The 5,516-nt window shown below is 40.9% G+C and overlaps 1 pseudogene across 1 annotated transcript; it reads right to left on the reverse strand.

Annotated features, from left to right (window-relative positions):
* Positions 1-2,297: 2,297 nt before the first annotated feature.
* On the reverse strand, positions 2,298-4,832 carry LOC148868761 (AT-hook motif nuclear-localized protein 20 pseudogene; annotated as a pseudogene). The gene has a single exon (XR_016106714.1). The product of XR_016106714.1 is annotated as an AT-hook motif nuclear-localized protein 20 pseudogene (transcript).
* Between the last annotated feature and the right edge of the window lie 684 nt (positions 4,833-5,516).

Raw genomic sequence — 5,516 nt, forward strand, 5'->3', positions numbered from 1 at the left:
GTATTTTATAATGGGTTAGCCCATTATCCACCCTAAATTTGACACTTCATCCACCAACTGCATATTCATATGGAACCTGTGTTAGGTCAAGAATTACATAGTTCAACTGTGTATAAAGAGCAAGTTTTCAATCTTTACTACAGCTTCTGAATTCTGATGGTCACATTACCAAAAAACTTGATATAAATCAGTTTAAGATTCCAACACATTGAGGCCCCAAAATCATGCATAAGCATGGGGGTTTTTGTTTGACATACTGTTGCACATAGTGCTAATAGGTTGTTTGGGTTTACCAACTTGGTATGCATTCTTTTTATGAGGAGACATGATCTTATAATAATGTTTGTTGATGACAAGATAATCACAAATACTATGCCATGACATTCAAGTATCAATGAGGATGATGACAGAAGACCATGAATCCAAACATGAATTCCGAAGAAGTTGCCAAAGTTATATATCATGCATGGAGCATATAAATTTTCAATTATAATACGATCATATAAAAACTGTAATCAGAAAACAAAATAATAAAGAAAAAAAATATAATGACTGTAACTGAATACACATAATGTCATGATTCAGAATTCTATATTATTGGGAAGTCAGTTGGATTTGACCTGTGACATTGTGGGGTTGCAATGCAATGCATTGATCACTTAATAGTAAACTTAATCTTAAAATGAATGAAAAATTAAATATTTTGATTTAGTTAATAATAATAATAATAATAATAACAATATATTATTATTATTATATTATTATTATTATTATTATTATTATTATTATTATTATTATTATCCTGTGACATTGTGGGGTTGCAATGCAATGCATTGATCACTTAACAGTAAACTCAATCTTAAAATGAATGACAAATTAAATATTTTGATTTAGTTAATAATAATAATAATAACAATATATTATTATTATTATTATTATTATTATTATTATTATTATTGTGTTTGGGTTCTTATTAAGAGTCCTAGGTAAATATTTGTTGAGTGAAACTAAGAATATTTGTTCATTTATTTAAGTGTGCAGACTAATAAGGTGAGTGTCTAATTAAGAAAAAATGTTCATAAAATCAACTTATCAAGAGCAGGTAACATCTACAAAAGCAGAAAAGATAATATAAAGAGTAGAAATGGAAATGGATGGCCATTAAAATAGCGCGAGGTCAGCATTTATACTTGCTTTTTTCTTGGGTAAAAGTTAATTTCTGTACTTTTTTTTTTTGGTAAAAATAAGTGTTCATACTTGCTTGAGCATCTAAGAAAAATGTTTCCATCAAGAGAGAGAGAGAGAGAGATAGGGGCTTTATCCAGCTAGCTAGGTTCAACCCTTCAAGAAGGAAGAGACAAGACGTTACCATTGACAGGAGTTGTGTGGTTTTTTCAAAAATAGAGCCTATCAAAGTCTTAACGGCAGGTTGAAAGCATACTTTGATGTGAAAGCATGTACTCTAAGGACCCAACAAAGTCTAAAAGACCCCAAACCAACTTGTATGGAAATGACCCATTTGTGGAACCATCCAGATGTACGCAGGTCACATTGATCACTTACAAACACTCCCCTCCGCCCGGCCCCCCCACCCCCCCTTCTGCTTCTCGCAGCCAGCCACCCCCAATAAACCAAGATTATTCAAAGAATTAAAGCACCCGGAACTATCCTCCAGTAGAAGGTTCCAGATAAACTATTAGTATTAGTTTCATTTCGTTTCGTGTTTGTTAGATTAGATGTTTAAGTACTGTTCATTGTTCAAGCCTTCGAGGTCCTACGTCTACCTTGTGCATTTATTCAATCGATTCGATAACACAAAGATAAAAATAACATTAATAACTTAAGCCGGTCAAAACTCGGGAATGTCAAATCGGTGCTACAGCTGCTTTGCCTTAACTTCTTTAACGAAAACCAATGACGATCTCTCCCTCCCGAAAGTCCACAGTCTCCAATTAAACTTAAAATCTCCAGTCTTAACTAAGCTTTCTCAGCTCTGGCCTCTCAGGGGCAGGGACTCAGGGACCTCCCTCCCACCATTAAGAGTTAGTAAATGTATTGTTTAAATTTATATAATAATGTTCGGTTTACTCACCAGACCAGACCAGACTTGACTCTTCGAGGTTGAGAAGAAGAGGTTCTTTTGTCTTTGCAAAGGAAAACCCAAATGGATTTAGAGGCTCCAATGTCATTTCTTGACCTTTTTTTTTATTTTTATTTTTTTTTCTACAAAATTGAATCAATTCTTTCCACCATCTGAGAAGATTAGAGAACAGAAACAAAGCAACCCAGAAAAGTGCACAGGAGAATAAGCCTACTCAGAACATATCAGATTCACAGAAAAGAAAGGAAGAACTAAGAAAAAATTGTCGACCTTGCTTGCTATGATACAAGGACACTAAAATAACAACGCTAACAAAACCATTCAGAAAACACAAATGAAAAAGAAGAGACAGAAAATTAATACGAAGATGATGATAAAGAAGAAGAGGAGCTCTCTCACTCTCTGCTTGCTAGCTTTCTCGCCTTTTCCACTTCCAATTTTGTTACGTTATCAGTGCTTCTGGTTTTAATAGGAAGGAGGTGGACGAGGAGCCCAGAACACATCATGCGGCATCTGTCCGTTGGGGAGCAGATTTGGCGGGAGATTATAGATGGGCATGGAAGACGAATCGGGTAGAGTGTGAGGCTGAGATGCAGAAATACCAGTACTTCCCGAATTTACCCCTGACGATTGCTGTAATTGAATTCCCTCTCCTGCTGGTTCGTCTTCGATTGGCAGCCGCTCGTACGTCGCATTCGTGAACGTCGCTGCAATCACCATCACCGGTCCAGACGCCACGAGCGCACCCACGACACTACCACCCACCACCTGCCCTTGCCCGCCAGCCAAGTAGACGGTCAGCCCGGTCGCACCGGGCGGTGACGGTGCGGGCATAAAGGCCCCGGAGAGCGAGAGTATCTCGAAGCGTCCATGAAGGGAGACAACTGCGCCCGGTGCTGCAGGTTGACGGAGAGTAACATTGGTGACGATACCGCTGCCGCTTAGAACACAGACCCCACGCTGCCGGCGCCGAGCGAATGTGGCGATGCTCTCAGCAACGTCGCTACCGCTACTGATCTCCAGAACGTGGCTCCGCAGCGCATTCGGGCTCTCTCGAGTTATGATTATAGGGGGTTTGGCCTTGTTCTTCGATCCCGGTGGGCGGCCACGAGGTCTGCGGCCAGTACCAGCTTCGATAACCTCATGGCCGACGTTCTGGTCTTCTGCGTCTCTGTCGTTGTCCTTGCTGTCATCCTCATCGGCGTTGTGGTTGGAAGCGTTAGGATTGGCATTACTGTTGCTGCCGCTGCTATTGGTGGTAGTAGTGGGGTCCATAAGCTCCTGCTCTCTCCTAGGACCTAGTCGCCCTAATCCACCATGCTCATCGTCTGTGTTTCGGAGGTGAAGGGAAGGGGTCGATGACACAGGATCGACCCCTCCCAACGCCACATTTCCTGCCCACCACCGATTTGCCAGGGCTACTTCTTGGAAGAAACACTTGCAGCCTGATAGGAGGGAATAATGCCGTGAAATACACGAAGAAGGGGGAAAGAAATCTTGGAGAAGACAATAAACCCTCTCCGCCTAGTCCTGGACTTTGGTTGGCTTTTTTTTTTTTTTTTTGTCGATTGGATGTTTAATGCACCAAAACTGAGTCTCAACCCTGTCGTGGATTGAGACCAACTGGGAGATCCAGTTACCCAACTCAGAATATGGAGAGTCTGTTAATTTGTTCTATTTCTTGTTTTGATGCGAGAACTTGATGATGAAGAAAAACCAAGCTCTCCCTCTCCTCTCCCACTGCAGCAGATAAAGTCCAAAGACCTTATCTCTTGTCTGGCACCAAAGCTAGTTTTCTTCCAACAGCTCTACCAAGCGGCAAACCATGATATTGAAGGAATCTGAACCTCTTTTACCCACATGCGTCTTCTTTTATTTTTTACTTTTGCATGAAACCCTAACCGATAGATTTCCAATTGGAGGCTGATGAGATCCAAAGAAAAGGATCGAAAAAGATAAAAATATAGAGCCACTCCAGGCCAGCTCCTGAAAATCCAAAGAAATGCAACTATCTCACATCATACCACCTGAAATCGTAGGAATCAGTTAAGGTTTGCTTGCACTTCATTCACCCCAACTTAAAAGACTGAAGCCCAAGCCCCACTGTTGCACCTGCTTTACTGAAATAGATCTCTGTCCCAGTGTCCCCCCTCCCCCCTCGCCCCTCTTCTCTCTCTAGGCGTGTATAAAATATATATGGTAACGACTTTTGCTGCTGCTGTTGTTGTGGTATGTATGTTTGTACTGAGACCACTTTCTTTCCCTTTTTCTTTTGTATCTAAACTGAACAGAAAAGAGGAGGCTTTGCTTGCCTGAACAGATACGGCAAGTACACAAGAGGATGGAGAGATGGGTTTTTCAGCGTTTCTGGCTCAGAGAGTACGATAACTAATCGAGCACTACCTGGCGTACGATGCAAAATCGATCTCCGTGTATATGTTTGAGGAACAAGAACCTGCAAATCATCAGCAGATCAGTGATGGGAGGAGACAGTTATCATCGTCATAGCTCCATCACCTCTCTCTCTCTCTAGCATCTTATCTTTCTATTATGAGTATTATATCTAGCGATCTATCTATCCATATATCTACCTGTCTTCTTAGTCTTTGAATAGATAAAGCGGTGGGTGGTGACTGGGTGTGCTTGTGATAGCTCAGAATTCAGATTGGCGGTTTTGGCGTGTCTGGTTTTGTTGGATTCCTGGTTTCTGTCCTTCTGTCCTTACCTCTCTTTCTTACTTGTCCGTGAAAGACAACTCTAATAAATTACAATAAGGAAATGTGAGTACATTATTATGTATTGTATCGCAGTGTTGGAGACGTAGTGTGGGGTAACGTGCGCGTGAGAAAGTGAGGAAGTGGGAACACGTCACTGTCCCGAGTCCCGACATGGTATCGAATGCCAAAGTCGGAGAAGATAATATAATATTACTAATAACTAGCTCTCTCTGACCCCACCGGAGCCAACCCTTCCCTGTTCATTTCCTTGTTCTCTCTCTCTTCCTCCCGGGGACCTGGTTGATTACCATTAATGCGTTTACTTAAGTAATAGTACTAAGTACTAACATGGGAATTTTTTTTTTTGTAAGAACCTCTGGGTTGACCCGGAAATCTCTCTGAACCCACTCATTGTGACTGATCAGATTTCAGATCGGCCAAGAAAGAATTGGCATCTCAGATTTATTATGCAGTATGGTCTCAACTGATCACAAGGCCTTGTGCTACGACAACTGGGTCGGCTTGCCGTTTATCGCTTTTTTCACACTCAAAGCCATTTAAGCAAATTTGGAAGCTATAACTTCAGTAGATTTTCATGAATGGATGACAATTGACACATACATACATAATTTAATGACTGAAAATTGTATCAACTAGCAGCCGATGTATACACCCACCCTTCTCATCAAAAGCTTTAT

This window comes from Nelumbo lutea, chromosome 2, assembly GCF_056320005.1.
Source record: "Nelumbo lutea isolate HS-2025 chromosome 2, American lotus-T2T, whole genome shotgun sequence".
Classification (NCBI taxonomy): Eukaryota; Viridiplantae; Streptophyta; class Magnoliopsida; order Proteales; family Nelumbonaceae; genus Nelumbo; species Nelumbo lutea.